This window comes from Balaenoptera physalus (genome assembly GCF_965194825.1).
Source record: "Balaenoptera physalus genome assembly, chromosome: 2".
NCBI lineage: Eukaryota > Metazoa > Chordata > Mammalia > Artiodactyla > Balaenopteridae > Balaenoptera > Balaenoptera physalus.
In genome coordinates, this window is record NC_138883.1 from 94,285,048 (window position 1) to 94,303,346 (window position 18,299).

Consider the following 18,299-nt stretch of genomic DNA (forward strand, 5'->3'; position numbering starts at 1 on the left):
CTGGATATGTGCCCAGTAGTGGGATTGCTGGGTCATATGGTAGTTCTATTTTTAGTTTTTTAAGGAACCTCCATACTGTTCTCCATAGTGACTGTATCAATTTACATTCCCACCAACAACGTATGAGGCTTCCCTTTTCTCCACACGCTTTCCACATTTATTGTTTGTAGATTTTTTGATGATGGCCATTGTGACCGGTGTGAGGTGATACCTCATTGTAGTTTTGATTTGCATTTCTGTGATAATTAGTGATGTTGAGCATCTTTTCATGTGCCTCTTGGCCATCTGTATGACTTCTTTGGAGAAATGTCTATTTAGGTCTTCTGCCCATTTTTTGAATTGGATTGCTTGGGGTTTTTAAAATATTTATTTGGTTATGCTGGGTCTTAGTTGTGGCAGGCAGGCTCCTTAGTTGTGGCATGTGAACTCTTAGATGCAGCATGCATGTGGGATCTAGTTCCCTGGCCAGGGATTGAACCCTGGCCCCCTGCATTGGGAGCATGGAGTCTTAACCACTGTGCCACCAGGGTAGTCCGAGTTGTTTGATTTTTTGTATAATGAGCTGCATGAGATGTTTGTATATTTTGGAGATTAATTCCTTGTCAGTTGCTTCATTTGCAAATATTTTCTCCCATTCTGAGGGTTGTCTTTTCATCTTGTTTATGGTTTCCTTTCCTGTGCAAAAGCACTTAAGTTTAATTAGGTCCAATTTGTTTATTTTTGTTTTTATTTTCATTCCTCTAGGAGGTGGGTCAAAAAAGATCTTGCTGTGACTTATGTCAAAGAGTGTTCTTCCTATGTTTTCCTCTAAGAGTTTGATAGTGTCCGGTCTTACATTTAGGTCTCTAATCCATTTTGAGTTTATTTTTGTGGATGGTGTTAGGGAGTGTTCTAATTTCATTCTTTTACATGTAGCTGTCCAGTTTTCCCAGCACCACTTATTGAAGAGACTGTCTTTTCTCCATTGTATATTCTTGCCTCCTTTGTCATAGATTAGTTGACCATAGGTGCGTGGGTCTATCTCTGGGCTTTCTATCCTGTTCCATTGATCTATATTTCTGTTTTTGTGCCAGGACCATACTAACTTGATTACTGTAGCTTTGTAGTATAGGCTTAAGTCTGGGAGCCTGATTCCTCCAGCTCTGTTTTTTTTTTTCCCCTCAAGATTGCTTTGGCTATTCAGGGTCTTTTGTGTTTCCACACAAATTGTAAAAATTTTTTGTTCTAGTTCTATGAAAAATGCCATTGATAATTTGATAGGGATTGCATTGGGTAGTATAATCATTTTCACAATATTGAGTCTTCCAATCAAAGAACATGGTATATCTCTCCAACTGTTTGTGTCATCTTTGATTTCTTTTATTAGTATCTTATAGTTTTCTGAGTACAGGTCTTTTGCCTCCTTAGGCAGGTTTATTCCTAGGTTTTTTATTCTCTTTCTGATCTTTCATTTTTAGTGTATAGGAATGCAAGAAATTTCTGTGCATGAATTTTGTATCCTGCTACTTTACCTAATTCATTGATTAGCTCTAATAGTTTTCTGATGGCATCTTTAGGATCTTCTATGTAGAGTATCATGTCATCTGCGAACAGTGACAGTTTTACTTCTTCTTTTCCAATTTGGATTCATTTTATTTCTTTTTCTTCTCTGACTGCCGTGGCTAGGACTTCCAAAACTATGTTGAATAATAGTGGTGAGAGTGGACATCCTTGTCTTGTTCCTGATCTTAGAGGAAATGCTTTCAGTTTTTCACCATTGAGAATGATGTTTGCTGTGGGTTTGTCATACATGGCCTTTATTATGTTGAGGTAGAGTCCCTCAATGCCCACTTTCTGGAGAGTTTTTATCATAAATGGTGTTGAACTTTGTCAAAAGCCTTTTCTGCACCTACTGAGATGATCATATGGTTTGTATTCAATTTGTTAATGTGGTGTATCACATTGATTGATTTGCATATATTGAAGAATCCTTGCATCCCTGGGATAAATCCCATTTGATCATGGTGTATGATCCTTTTCATATGTTGTTGGATTCTGTTTGTTAGTATTTTGTTGAGGACTTTTGCCTCTATGTTCATCAGTGACATTGGTCTGTAATCTTTTTTTGAGATATCTTTGTCTTCTTTTGGTATCAGGGTGATTGTGGCCTCCTAGAAGGAAATTGAGAGTGTTCCTTCCTGTGCAATTGAGAAGGACTGGTGTTAGCTCTTCTCTAAACATTTGATAGAATTCACCTGTGAAGCCATCTGGTCCTGGACTTTTGTTTGTTGGAAGATTTTTTTTCTGCTTTATAACAAAGTGAATCAGTTATACATATACATATGTTCCCATATCTCTTCCCTCTTGCATATCCCTCCCTCCCACCCTCCCTATCCCACCCCTCTAGGTGGTCACAAAGCACAGAGCTGATCTCCCTGTGCTATGTGGCTGCTTCCCACTAGCTATCTATTTTACGTTTGGTAGTGTATATATGTCCATGCCACTGTCTCACTTTGTCCCAGCTTGCCCTTCCCCCTCCCCGTATCCTCAAGTCCATTCTCTAGTAGGTCTGTGTCTTTATTCCTGTCTTGCCACTAGGTTCTTCATGACCTTTTTTTTTTTCTTTTTCCTTAGATTCCATATATATGTGTTAGCATACTGTATTTGTTTTTCTCTTTCTGACTTACTTCACTCTGTATGACAGACTCTAACTCCATCCACCTCACTACAAATAACTCAATTTCATTTCTTTTTATGGCTGAGTAATATTCCATTGTATATATGTACCACATCTTCTTTATCCATTCATCCGATGATGGACACTTAGGTTGCTTCCATGTCCTGGCTATTGTAAATAGTGCTGCAATGAACATTTTGGTACATGACTCTTTCTGAATTATGGTTTTCTCAGGGTATATGCCCAGTAGTGGGATTGCTGGGTCATATGGTAGTTCTATTTTTAGTTTTTTAAGGAACCTCCATACTGTTCTCCATAGTGGCTGTATCAATTTACATTCCCACCAACAGTGCAAGAGTGTTCCCTTTTCTCCACACCCTCTCCAGCATTTATTGTTTCTATATTTTTTGATGATGGTCATTCTGACCGGTGTGAGATGATATCTCATTGTAGTTTTGATTTGCATTTTTCTAATGATTAGTGATGTTGAGCATTCTTTCATGTGTTTGTTGGCAATCTGTATATCTTCTTTGGAGAAATGTCTGTTTAGGTCTTCTGCCCATTTTTGGATTCGGTTGTTTGTTTTTTTGTTATTGAGCTGCATGAGCTGCTTGTAAATTTTGGAGATTAATCCTTTGTCAGTTGCTTCATTTGCAAATATTTTCTCCCATTCTGAGGGTTGTCTTTTGGTCTTTATATTTATTTCTGCTCTGATCTTTATGATTTCTTTCCTTCTACTAACTTTGGATTTTCTTTGTTCTTCTTTCTCTAGTTGCTTTAGGTGTAAGGTTAGGTTGTTCATTCAAGATTTTTCTTGTTTCTTAAGGTAAGATTGTATTGCTATAAGCTTCCCTCTTAGAACTGCTTTTGCTGAATCCCGTAGGTTTTGGGTCATCGTGCTTTCATTGTCATTTGTTTCTATGTATTTTTTTATTTCTTCTTTGATTTCTTCAGTGATCTCTTGGATATTTAATAGTGTATTGTTTAGCCTCCATGTGTTCGTGTGTCATACCGTTTTTTTTCCCTTAATTGATTTCTAATCTCTAATCTCATAGTGTTATGGTCAGAAAAGATGCTTGATATGATTTCAATTTTCTTAAATTAACCAAGGTTTGATTTGTGACCCAAGATGTGATCTATACTGGAGAATGTTCTGTGTGCACTTGAGAAGAAAACGTATTCTGCTACTTTTGGATGGAATGTACTATAAATATCAATTAAGTCTATCTGGTCTATTGTGCCATTTAAAGCTTGTGTTTCCATATTAATTTTCTGTCTGGATGATCTGTCCATTGGTGTAAGTAAGGTGTTAAAGTCCCCCACTATTATTTTGTTACTGTTGATTTCCTCTTTTATAGCTGTTAGCATTTGCGTTATGTATTGCAGTGCTCCTATGCTGGGTGCATAAATATTTACAATTGTATATCTTCTTCTTGGATTGATACCTTGATCACTGTGTAGTGTCATTCCTTGTCTCTTGTAACAGTCTTTATTTTAAAGTCTATTTTATCTGATATGAGTGTTGCTACTCCAGCTTTCTTTTGATTTCCATTTGCATGGATTATCCTTTTCCATCCCATCACCTTCAGTCTGTATGTGTCCCTCGGTCTGAAGTGGGTCTCTTGTAGACGGCCTATATATGGGTATTGTTTTTGTATCCATTCAGCCAGTCTGCGTGTTTTGGTTGGAGCACTTAATCCATTTACATTTAAGGTAATTATCGATATGTATGTTCCTATTCCCATTTTCTTAATTGTTTTGGGTTTTTTATTGTAGGTCTTTTCCTTCTCTTGTGTGTCCTGCCTAGAGAAGTTCCTTTAGAATTTGTTTAGCATTTGTTGTAAAGCTGGTTTGGTGGTGCTGAATTCTCTTAGCTTTTGCTTGCCTGTAAAGCTTTTGATTTGTCCATTGAATCTGAATGATATTTTTGCTGGGTAGAGTAATCTTGCTGTAGGTTTTTCCCTTTCATCACTTAAGTATATCCTGCCACTCCTTTCTGGCTTGCAGACTTTCTGCTGAAAAATCAGCTGATAACCTTATGGGGATTCCCTTGCATGTTACATGTTGATTCTCCCTTGCTGCTTTTAATATTTTTTCTTTGAATTTAATTTTTGTTAATTTGATTAATATGTGTCTCAGTGTGTTTCTCCTTGGGTTTTTCCTGTGTGGGCCTCTTTGCACTTCCTGGACTTGGGTGGCTATTTCCTTTCCCATGTTAGGAATGTTTTCAAGTATAATCCCTTCAAATATTTTCTCAGACCCTTTCTCTTCTTCTTCTGGGACCCTCATAATTCAAATGTTGGTGCATTTAATGTTGTCCCAGAGGTCTCTGATACTGCTTCATTTCTTTTCATTCTTTTTTCTTAATTCTTCTCCTTGGCAGTTATTTCCACCATTTTATCTTCTAGCTCACTGATCCGTTCTTCTTCCTCAGTTATTCTGTTATTCATTTCCTCTAGTGTATTTTTCATTTCAGTTATTGTGTTGTTCATCTCTGTTTGTTCTTTAGTTCTTCTAGGTCCTTGTTAAACATTTGTTGTATTTTCTCTATCTGTGCCTCCATTCTATTTCCAAGATTTGGGATCATCTTTACTATCATTATTTTGCATTCTTTTTCTGGTAGGTTCCCTATTTCCTCTTCATTTCTTTGGTCTTGTAGATTTTTACCTTGCTCCTTTGTCTGTAACATAGATTTATGTTGTCTCATTTTTTTGATGGGTGGGGCTGTGTTCCTGTTTTGCTTGTTGTTTGCCTGAGGCATCCAGCACTGGAGTTGGCAGACAGTGAGATGGAGCCAGGTCTTGGTGCCAAGATGAGGACCTCTGGGAGAGCTCACACCAATTACTATTCCTTGGGGCCTGAAGTTCTCTGTTAGTCCAGCAGCTTGGACTTGGTGCTCCCACCACAGGAGCTCAGGCCCAACCCTTCCCTGGGAACCAAGACTGTGAAAGCCATGAAGTGCAACTAAAAAAAAAAAAAGACAACAAACAGAATAGATCATAACAATAACAAAGAATAAAAAATAGAATTAGGAAAATGAAATCAAAACGAGAAAAAAATAATTGAAAGAATAAAAAAATTTTAAAAAGAGAATAAAGATAATAAAAAATTTCCTGATGCCTCCACTATCAGTGTCCTTGCCTCCACGGTGAACTACAGCCAATCCCTGCCTCCCCCAAGAACCTAGGCCCTCTAAGACCTCTAGGTAAGTCTCTGGACCTGCTGTGTCAGCCCCACCTCTGCGTGTATCCCTCTTGTCTGCTCCTGAAGCTGGGCTGGAGCACATGTGCCTGTGCAGGCCTGCTGGGGCACAGGCCTTCACAGGCGTGCCTGAAGGGGCCTGGACAGCTGGAGGAGCCTTAGAGGGGGGCAGCACTTGGCTCACCTGGACCCACGCAGCCAAAGGAGGCTTCGGCAGAGCAGGGGCTCAGACCCAGGACTCGTGGCCAGAGGGGGCCTTGTGGGTTAGGGGGGATCCTCTTCTAATTCAATCTTGAAAGGTTGTATGATTCTAAGAATTTATCCATTTCTTCTAGGTTGTCAAATTTGTTGGCATACAGCTATTCATAGTATTCTAATGCTTTGCATTTCTAGAACATCCATTTTAATTTCTCCTCTTTCATTTTTGCTTTTATTTATCTGAGCCTTCTATCTCTTTTTTTCTTTAGTGAGTCTAGCTAAAGGCTTGCCAATTTTATCTTTTTAAAGAACCAACTGTTAGTTCCATTGATCATTTCTACTGTCTTCTTAGTCTGTTTCATTTATTTTCTGCTATGATCTTTATTATTTCTTTCCTTCTACTGACTTTGGGCTTCATTTGTTCTTTTTCTAGTTCCTTTAGTTGTAAGTTTAGATCGGTTATTTGAGACTTTTCTTGTTTACTGAGGTAGGCCAATATTGGTATTTGCTGCATCCTTTATTTTTCTTTGTGCAATTTTTAGTTCTCCTTTGATTTCTTAGTACACCAAATATTCTTCAGTAGCATGTTGTTTAGTCTCCACATATTTCTGATTTTCCAGCTTTCCTTCTTGTACTTCATTTCTAGAATAATTTCAATCTTCTTAAATTAATTGAAGCTTGTGTTTTCCAGTATATGGTCTATCCTTGATAATGTTCCGTGTGTGTTTGAAAGGAATGTGCATTCTGCTGCATTTGGATAGAATGTTTTGTATAAATCTATTAAGTTCAACTGGTCCTAATGTTTAAGGGTGATTTTTTATTGTTGTTGATGACTTTCTGTCTGGATAATCTAGCCATTGATGTAAGTAGAGTGTTTAAGTTCCCTACTATTATTGTGTTGCTGTTAATTTCTCCATTTTTGTCTGTTTAGTCTTCTTGAATTGTCCACTTTATCATAATATAATGTACATCTTTTTCACGTGTTATCTTTTTTGGCTTGAATTCTAATTTGTCTGATATAACTATTGCTACAGCCACTTTCTTTTGGTTGCCATTTGCTTGGAGTATCATCTTCCATTCCTTCACTTTAAGCCTATGTTTGTGTTTAGAGATGAGATGAGTCTCCTGGAGGCAGCATATAGTTGGGTCTTGTTTTTTAATTTATGCAGCTACTCTATGTTTTGATTGGTGAATTCAATCCATTTATATTTAGGGTGATTATTGATAAATGAGGACCTAGTACTACCATTTTATCTTTTGTTTTCTGGTTGTTCTATTAGTTTGGTGCTTTTCTATGATTTTTTTTTCAGTTTCCTTTTTCTAAATGTTTTCTGTCTCTGCTCTAGTTTTGTAGTTATCATGAGGTGTGTATAAAACATCTCATAGATAAAATAGTACTTTTTCTGTCCAAAATATCTTATGTTTATTTGTATATGGTTTCATCCTTTTCTTCTTCCTTTTACGTTTTCATTTTCTCAAATTATCCCTTTTGATGTTGTGAGTTTGTTACGAAATTAAAGTAGATATAGTTATTTTTACTGCTTTTTTCTCTTTAACCTTTATGAGTTGCAATTTTCTGATTCTATTTAAAGCCTTAGTCAAAGTTTTGTGTACTTTTGCCTTTTTGTTTCAGATAGAAGAGCTTCTTTCAACCTTTTTGGTAAGGCAAGTCTAGTGGTGATGAACTTCCTTAGCTTTTGTTTGTCTGAGAAAGTCTATTTCTCTTTTATATCTGAATGATAATTTGCTAGAGAGTATTCTTGGGTGACTGTTTTTATTTTTCAGTATTTTGAGAATATCATTTCACTCTCTCCTGGCCTATAGAGTTTCTGCTGAGAAATCTGCTGATAGGCTAATGGGAGTTCCTTTGTATGTTACTTTTTTTACCTAGCTGCCTTTAAAATTCTTCATATTGACTTTTATGTATTTTGTGGAAGGTTTTTTTGCATTGAGTTAATTAGGTGTTTTCTTAGCTTCATGGCCTCCCCCCAGGTTTGGGAAGTTCTCAACTCTTTTTTTTCTTCTTCTTCTTTAAATTAGCTCTCTGATCCCTCTCTTCTCCTTCTGGGATACCCGTTATCTTTATGTCACCCTTCCTAATGTAGTTGGGTAGTTCTTGTAGAATGTTTTCATTGTTTTTAGTTCTCTCTCCCCTTCTACCTATATCATTTCTAAATTTCTCTTCCATATGGTCTGCTCTATATCCAATGCTTTCTAATGCATTCTTCATCTTTTTTACTGAGTTCCTCAGCTTCAGAATTTGTTTGTTTGTTTATAACAACTATTTTGAATTCTCTATCAGTTAAATTGCAATATTCTGTGACTTTAAGTTTGGTTTTTGGAGAATTGGCACTTTCTTTTTGTGATACCATGTTTCCAAAGTTTTTCATGGTACTTGATGAGTTTCTCCTCTGCTGGCACATCTGAAGTAGTGAACACCTTTCTTCTTTAAGTAAAGCACTTTTTACTGGATTCTAACAATTCAACAGGTTAGTAATTAGGGGCCTTTTTCAGTAAGTGGCACTGTAGCACAACTTTTGAGAATAGACATTTTTCCAACCTCCATTCCCTCTTCCCAAGGTTTCCCCCAGTGCCTTCATTACTGGTGCTGCCATCTGGGGCACCAGGACATTGGGCATCTCTGCCATGTCTAGTGTTATCAGGTTTGTGGGCTCCACCACTGCATGTGGGAGGGCTGGAGTCACAGGTGCCTCTGTGGCTGGAAGGCCAGTGTTTCATGCCCCACTACCTCCCCTGCTGTTACTGGGCTGAGTTGCCTACCTCACCTGCTGTTACTGGGCTCAGTTTCCATGGCCTGAAAGCTGGGATTGCAAGCACAGCATTCACTGTTCAACTGGTTCTGCCTCTTCTTCTATGTGCTCCAGTCCACCCACCTATAGATGTATATATGTGTAGATCTCTCTAGTATCCTGCTCTTTTGGGCAGAGGAACCTTTGTTGAGTTAGTATTTTAATGGTTTTTGATTGACGGAGAGAGACAATGGCAGCATCTCACACTGCCATGATGCTGACGTCACTCTAAGAGCCTGAAGTGTTCTCAGTCTTTCTGTGAAAGAGGCCTATTTGCTTACCTTAAAAGCTTCAGTCTGAGGAACAGGCTTATAATTTTACATACAACTAGGGGCCAACTGCAGTGCTCCAGAGATTGGGGAGGCTAGCAGGCACCATCTTTGTAGTCTCCCTTGCTCCAGGTCTCTAGTATCTCCTGAAAAGAAACTTACGTACACGTCAGCAGCCCTGGTTTTGTGTCTGTCACTCAGGAGATGTGCCTTCTTAGCCTGGCTCTGGTAGCCAGCAGCACTTGTTTGTGGGTCCCCTAGGAGAGTAATGAACAAAGAAATAGTTCTTAATCAGCTATGTATCTAACACAGTGCAGAAGCAGCAGACAGAAATGCCCAGCCTTCCCATGAAAGAGGCTTATTGCTTATCTTAAAAGTTACGGTCTCAGAGGCAGGATTCTAATTTAATACACACTGGGAACTGACTGCAATCCTTTCCAGAGATGAGTGAGGCCAGCAAGTGCCATCTTCACACTCTCCCCTGTTGCAGGTCCCCAGTATCTCAGAAAAGGAGTTTGTGTATAGGTATATTTTCTCAGATTTGGGGGCTGCTACCCAGAGGACATATCCCTTAATAGCCTGGCTCTGGTGGCCAGTGACTTGTGTTCATATGTTCAACAGGACAATAAGCAAACAAAGAAACAGTTTTTAACTGGTTATCCCTTCAGGGCTCAGTGCAGAGGGAGTGCACAGCACTGTTCATCTCAGTCTTCCCCTGAAAGAGGTATAGTTTCATACTTTAAAATCTGCTGACTTAGATCCTTCCCCCAGGACACTGACAGTTCTTGGCACACCCTCAAGTATGGGGAGCCACTAAGAACAAAAAAAAATTGCTTGGGCAATTACAAAGGATTGAAAGGCAACACTCTTCTGTACATAGCAGAAGATCATCAACAGATTTTTCAGCAGGAATTTTGAAGGCCAGAAGTGAAATGCATAATATATTCAAAGTGCTAAAAGGAAAAAAGATACCAACCAAGAACACTCTATCCATCAAAGTTGGTCCTCAGAATTGTAGGGAGAGATATAGAGCTTTCCAGACAAAAAAAAAACCAAACTGGAGGAGTTTACCACTGATAGACTGGCCTTACAATCAATGTTAAGGGGACGACTTTCAGCTGAAACAAAAGAGCTCTAATTAGGCAAAGAAAAACATAAGGAAGTATACATTTCACTAGTGAAGCTAAATATATATTAAAATTAAGATTAAACTAATGTTGGTGGTAGGTTAATTACTTATAAATTAAGTAATTAAATTTATAAGTAATAAATAATTTATAAGTAATTTGTAAGTTTTATTACTTATAAATTATAATTAATTACTTAATTTATAAGTTATAATTTATAACTTATAAATTACTTATAAATTTAATATGAAGGCTAATGACAAAAACAGTAAAAACAACAAAACTACAATAATTTGTTAATGGATGCGCAAGATAAAAGGATATAAATTTTGACAGTCAAAACATGAAACATGTTGGGAGAGTAAAATTGCAGAGCTTTAGAATGCATTGAAACTTAAGTTGTTATCAACTTATAATTGACTGTTATAAGATTTGCATAAAATATTTTGTATTTATGTTAACTACAAATAAAAATCTATAGTAGGTACACAAATGAAAATAGAGTCTAAGTATTACACTACAGAAAATCTTCAAATCACATGTAAGAGAGAAAGAGAAGAAGAAAGGAATGAAGGAATTACAAAAAACAGTCAGAAAACAATTAAGTCCACTCTTATCAATAATTAATTTAAATGTAAATGGACTAAATTCTCCAAACAAAAGACAGAGTGGCTGGTGGATAAAAATAAAAACAAAAAACAACCAACTATATTCTGCTTTATGGACACAAATTTCAAGACTGAAAATGAAGGGATGATAGAGATATTCCATGAAAATCTAAACCAAAGAAGCTATACTTATATCAGACAAAATAGACTTCAAGACAAAGGAGGTCACATTTTAATAATAAAGGGGTCAATCCAACAAGAGGACATACATTTGTAAATATTTATTCACATAACATAGGATCACATAAATATATAAAGCAAATTCTAAAGAGAAATAGCAATACATTAATACTAGGGCAGTTAAATACCTCACTTTCATCAATGGATAGATCAGTGAGACAGAAAATAAGGGAACTCTGACCTCAAATGACATGTTGGACCAGATAGACTTAAACATTCACAGAACAGTCCAGCCAAAAGCAAGAGAATACATGTAGTTCTCAAACACACATAAAACACTCTCCAAGATGATAGAACATACATTAAGCCATAAAAAAGTCTTAATAAATTCAAGAAAATTGAAATTATATTGAACATCTTTTCCCACACAAGGGTATGAAACTAGAAACCAGTTACAAGAAGAAAACTGGAAAATTCACTTATATGGGGAGATTAAACAACATGCTAATGAATAACCAATGGATCAAAAGAAATCAAAAAATTTTTGATACAAAAGATAATATATACACAATATACCAAAACTATGGAGTGCAGCAAAAACAATTCTAAGAGAGAAGTTCATAGCAATAAACATCTATATAAGGAACCATAAGAGATCTCAAACAACCTAATTTTACATCTCAAGGAACCAGAAAAATAAGAATACACTAATAGAAGTAAGGAAATAAGATTAGAGCAAAATATATGAAATAGAGACTAAAAAGATAATAGAAAAGATCTATGACACTAAGAACTGGTTTCTTTTTTTTTTTTTTTTAAGAGTTTGTTTCTTGAAGAGACTAACCTTTAGCTAGACTCACCAAGAGAAAAGACTCAAATAAGTAAAATTAGACAGGAAAAAGGGGAGATTACAACAGATACAACAGAAATACAAAGGATCATAAGAGACCACTTTGAACAGTTATAAGCCACCAAAGTAAACATCCTAAAAGAAATGGATAAATTCCTGGAAACACAATTTACCAAAACCAAATCATGAAGAAATAGAAAATCTGAACAGACTGATTACTAGTAAGGAAATTGAATTAGCAGTCAAGTATCTCCCAAAAAAGAAGTCCAGGAGCAGATGGCTTCACTGATGAATTCTACTAATCATTGAAAAATAATTCCTACCAATCCTTCTCAAACTCTTATGTCCAAACACATTTTATGTAGCCAGCATCACCTTGATACCCTAGTCAGACAAAGACACTACCAGAAAAGAAAAATACAGGTCATTATCTGTGGTGAACATGGATAAGAAAATCCTCAATAAAATATTAGCAAACTGAATTCAAAAGTACATTAATAGGATCATACACCATGATCAATGGGGTTTATTACAGAGAGCAAGGGTAGTTCAACGTTATCAAATTAATCAATGTGATACAGCACATTAATAAAATAAAGGATAAAAATCATTTCAATAGATACAGAAAAATCACTTGACAAAATTTACCATCCATACATGATAAAAACTCTCAACAAAGTGGGTATAGAGGGAATGTAACTTAATAAAGGCCATATATGACAAGACCACAGCTAACATCATACTCAGTGGTGAAAAGCTGAAACCTTTTCCTCTAAGATTATGAACAAGACAAGGATGCCCACTCTTACCACTCCACTCTTTCAACATAGTACTGAAAGTCTTGGCCAGAGCAATTATTGGATTGGCCAAAAAGTTTGTTTGGGTTTTTCTGTACCATCTTGCAGAAAAACTCAAACAAACTTTTTGGCCATCCCAATAAATGAGAAAAAGAAATACTAGGCATCCAAATCAGAAAAGAAGTAAAATTCTCTTTGCAGTTGACATATTATATATAGAAAATACTAAAGACTCCATCAACCATATGACCCAGCAATCACACTACTAGGCATATACCCAGAGAAAACCATAATTCAAAAAGACACATGCACCCCAATGTTCATTGCAGCACTATTTACGATAGCCAGGTCATGGAAGCAACCTAAATGTCCATGAACAGATGAATGGATAAAGAAGATGTGGTACATATATACAATGGAATATTACTCAACCATAAAAAGGAACGAAATTGGGTCATTTGTAGAGACGTGGATGGATCTAGAGACTGTCATACAGAGTGAAGTAAGTCAGAAAGAGAAAAACAAACATCATATATTAACGCATATATGTCACATTTAGAAAAATGGTACAGATGAACCGGTTTGCAAGGCAGAAATAGAGACACAGATGTAGAGAACAAACGTATGGACACCAAGGGGGGAAAGTGGGCAGGGGGATGAACTGGGAGATTGGGATTGACATATATACACTAATATGTATAAAATAGATAACTAATAAGAACCTGATGTATAGCACAAGGAATTCCACTTCGCTGTACAGTAGACACTAACACAACATTGTAAAACAACTATACCCCAATGAAAACACACACACACACACACAAGACTCCATCAAAAAATTTAGTTCAAATACATGAATTTAGTAAAGTTGCAGGGTACAAAAACAATATTCAAAAGTCAGTTGTGTGTTTATACACTAATAAAAAACTATCAGAAAAAGTGAATGAGATGGTTTTCTTAATTTCAACTGCATCAAATAGAATAAAATACATAGGGTTAAATTTGACCAAGGAGGTGAAAGACCTATATTTGGAAAACAAGACATTGATAAGATATTTGAAGAAAATACAAATAAATGGAAATATAGTCCATGCTCATGGATTGGAAAAATTAATACTGTTATAATTTCCATAGTACCCAAAGCTATCTACAGATTCAATTCAATCCCTATCAAAATCACAATGGCATTTTTCACAGAAACAGAACCATCCTAAAATTTGTATGAAACCACAAAAGACCCAAAGAGCAAGTAATCATGAAAAAGAATTAAGCTAGAGGCATCATGCTTCCTGATTTCAAACTATATTACAAAGCTATAGTAATTAAAACAGTATGTTTTAGGCATACAAAAGACATATACATTAATGGAACAGAAGAGAGAGCCCAGAAATACTTACACATGGATGGTCAATTAACTTATGGCAAAGGAGCACAGAATACACGATGGGGAAAAGATAGTCTCTTCGATAAGTGGTGTTGGGAAAACTGGTTAGCCACATAAAAATAATGAAGCTGCACCACTATCTTACACTATACACAAAAATCAATCCACAATGGAATAAAGAATGTAAGATCTGAAACCTTAAAACTCCTAGAAGAAAACATAGTGGGGTAAGCTCCTTGACATTGGTCTTGACGACTTTTTGGATTTGACCCCAGAAGCAAAGGCAACACAAGCAAAGTAGTAGGACTTTATAAAATTAAAATGCTCCCACACAGCAAACAAACCATCAACAAATTGAAAAGGCAACCTACTGAATAGGAGAAAATATGTACAAATCATTTATCTGATAAGAGGTTAATCTCTAAAATATATCAAGAACCTATATAACTCAATAGCAAAAACAGCATGATTAGAAAACGGGCAGAAGGACTGAAAACAGTTTTTCCAAAGAAGTCGTACAGATGGTCAACAGGCACGTGAGAAGGTGCTCAACATCACTAATCATCAGGGAAATGCAAATCCAAATTACAGTGAGATATCACCTCACACCAGTTAGAATGACTGTTATCAAAAAGATAAGAAATAATAAGTGTTAGCAAGGATGTGAAGAAAATAGAACCCCTGTACACTGTTGGTGGGAATGTAAATTGGTGCAGCCACTATGGAAAACTGTATGGAGGTTTCTCAAAAAACTAAAACTAGAACTACTATATGATCCAGCAATTCCACTCCTGGGTATATACACGGGAAAAAGTGAAAACACTAGTTCAAAAAGATACATGCACCCCAATTTCATAGAAGAAATATTAACAATAGCCAAGATACAGAAGCAACCCAAATGCCCATCATGGATAAGATATGGTATATAACATATGATTTCACTTATATGTGTAATCTAAAAAGTAATAAAAACTTGTGGTTATCTAAGGGGAAAGAAAGGGAAGAGGGAGAGACAAATAAGGAGTATGGGATTAAGAGATACAAACTAGTATGTGTAAAATATATAAGCAACAAGGATATATTGTATAGCACAGGGATTATATCCATTATTTTGTAATAACCTTTAAAGGAATATAATCTACAAAAATGCTGAATCACTATGCTATATACCTGAAACTAATATAATATTGTAAATCAACTATACTTCAATAGTAAAAAATTTTAAAATAAATGAAAAAAAAAGACAATTAGGTCATTAATTTCTGGGGAATGTCTTTGTTGCTCTTGAATTTTGGTTAAAAATAATAGCACTTAAGTTGTCATCTGTCTCCCCTGGTAGCATTATGTCACTAGGTTTTTGTTCTGTTTTGTATATCAAGCCATATAGCAGCATGGATGTTCATTCTAACTTTCCTCAGAAAAAGAATTTGCATTGGAGTTCCTTTAGGAGCCACTGGAGTGTTCAAGTCAAGGCCACACTCTTCCTAAGCAGCCCCCAGACAATGAGCATAGCAGTAGTACTAGATCCAAGACATTCCTGCCCAACATGGGACTTTCCTATAGCCAATCTTGGTCTTGGCCAGCCCACTTGGGAGCCCGAGGGCATTCTCAGAGTTGCATCGAAGTTTGAGACTCTTCCTTTCCCAGTCTTTTTTCATTGTCCTTTCCTTTCACAGGTATAAGGCCTTAATCATTTACCTGCTTAATTCTGCTCTCTCTCCCCTTTATCTTTCACAATAACTCTCTTATACGACTAACTCCTTCTCAGCATATTCTTCCCAAAGGACCAGAAACAACACAATTGGTATTAGGATTCATCTGAGAAAGCAGGAGATAAGATGAGATTTGGAGACTAGATTATTTATTACCAGACTTGTAAGGATGACCTCATCTTGAGTAGAATATGGGACATGGAAAATCCATGGCATAAAGTGGCAGCCCCATTACTAAATCTTTCACCAGTAGTCACTTAAGAAAATATCATGGTTGGCAGAACATCCTGGTTGGTGCTGTGATTCAGGCTTTTGTCTTTGTGTGCACTGTTCCCCCATACCTTTGGAACTGGCTGTATATATCTTTAAAAATGACTTGATACCCTGTGGAGAGATAATGAAAAAATAAGGGTGATTAACAAACAGTTAAAGCCTAAATGTGAGGGCAGAAGTCTCTCCTACAGTTTTCAAAGAGGCGCTTATCTCCTGCAGTAGAAGACTGGAAAAAGCCAAGGAAGAGACTAATGATCTGATAGTTAGGGTTGCTGAGCTTCAAAGATGGTTGAATTCTCAGCCAAGGAGGTCTGTTATGTTAAGGCTAGAGCCCTAGTTGGGAAAACCTAGAAACCTGATATGGGATAGGCATATCTGGGTGGATACCTCCTGTAAATTGTGGCTCTTTGGACTACCCTAAAGCCCTCTGAACCTCCAAAGATACTGCAACCCTCCTTTTTGGAGCTAGCCCCACCCCTACTCTCACTCTGTGAGAAGGTACTATATAATCCTCTCCTACACAAGGTGGCAGCAGCTCTCATTAGAAACTTCCCCCAGATGTATAATTAGGATAATTCCATTATATAGCATGGCTAGGATATCTGGGCCAGAGGAAATAAAGAGATTATAACCATAGGAAATTGTAAGAATTAGTCAACATGTACCAGGACAGTACCTATAGGATTGGATTTTGAGTGTTCTTTGACTGGAATATAAGACTGGATAAGCAATAGTTCATTGACTTGGGTACACAAGATGTAAAACATCTCCCCACCCTCCCGGGGACTAGGGCAAACTCACTGCTATAGTGGCACTTACTTAGAAGCCTAGAGATAATGAAAAAAGAATATACCATGGACAAAAGACAGTCTTTTCAACAAGTGGGCCTGGGAAAACTGGACAGCCACGTGTAAAACAATGAGATTAGAACATTACCTCATACTATATACAAAAATAAACTCAAAATGGATTAAAGATGTAAATTTAAGACCCAAAGCCATAGAACTCTAAGAACACAGGCAGAAGACTCTTTGACATAAATCATAGCAATATTTTTAAAGATCTGTCTCCTAAGGCAAAAGAAATAATAGCAAAAATAAACAAATGTGACCTAATTAAACTTGTATATGTATGCATATGGCTGATTCACTTTGTTGTACAACACAAACTAACACAGCATTATGAAGCAATAATACTCCAATAAAGATGTATTAAAAAGAAAAAAAAGCTTTTGCACAGCGAAGGAAACCACTGACAAAACCAAAAGACAACTTATAGAATGGGAGAAAATATTTGCAAATGATGAGACTGACAAGGGGTTAATATACAAAGTATATAAACAGCTCATACAACTCCATGTCAAAAAACAAACAACCCATTCAAAAATTGGGCAGAAAACTGGAATAGACATTTCCCCAAAGAAGATATACAGATGGCTAACAGGCACATGAAAAGATGCTCAACATCACTAATTATTAGAGAAATGCAAATCCAAACAATGAGATATCACCTCACACCTGTCAGAATGACTGTCATTAAATAGTTTACAAATAACAAGGGCTGGAGAGGATGTAAAGAAAAAGGAACCCTCGTACATACACTGTTGGTGGGAATGTAAATTGGTGCAGCCACTGTGGAAAATAGAACTACCATATGATCCAGAAATTCCACTCCTGGGTATATATCCAAAGAAAATGAAAACACATTCAAACAGATACATGCACCCCAATGTCCGTAGTAGCACTATTTACAATAACCAAGATATGGAAGCAACACAAATGCCCATCAACAGATGAATGGATAAAGATGATGTAGTATATATATATGTATACATATACACCATATATATACCATATATACGGTATACCAAATATATATTCACACACACATATACCATATATACACACACACAATGGAATATTAACTCAGCCACAAAAAAGAATAAAATTATGCTATTTGCAGCAGTGTGGATGGACCTAGAGAATATTATGCTTAGTGAAATGTCAGACAGAGAAAGACGAATATCATATGATATCACTTATATGTGGAATCTAAAGAAATAATACAAATGAATGTATATGCAAAACAGAAACAGACTCACAGATACAGAAATCTAACTTGTGGTTACCAAAGGGGAGAGGAAAGGGTGAGGAACAAATTATGGATAAACAATTAAGAGATACAAACTAGTATGTATAAAATAGATAAGAAACAAGGATATATTGTATAGCATA

The 18,299-nt window shown here is 36.4% G+C and overlaps 1 long non-coding RNA gene across 1 annotated transcript; it reads right to left on the reverse strand.

Moving 5' to 3' along the window:
* Nucleotides 1–1,159: 1,159 nt before the first annotated feature.
* On the reverse strand, nt 1,160–17,703 carry LOC309654664. Its single transcript, XR_014260389.1, has 2 exons — nt 8,842–17,703; nt 1,160–8,809 (listed from the first exon to the last, which is right to left on the reverse strand). It is a non-coding gene; the product is annotated as an uncharacterized lncRNA (long non-coding RNA).
* Between the last annotated feature and the right edge of the window lie 596 nt (nt 17,704–18,299).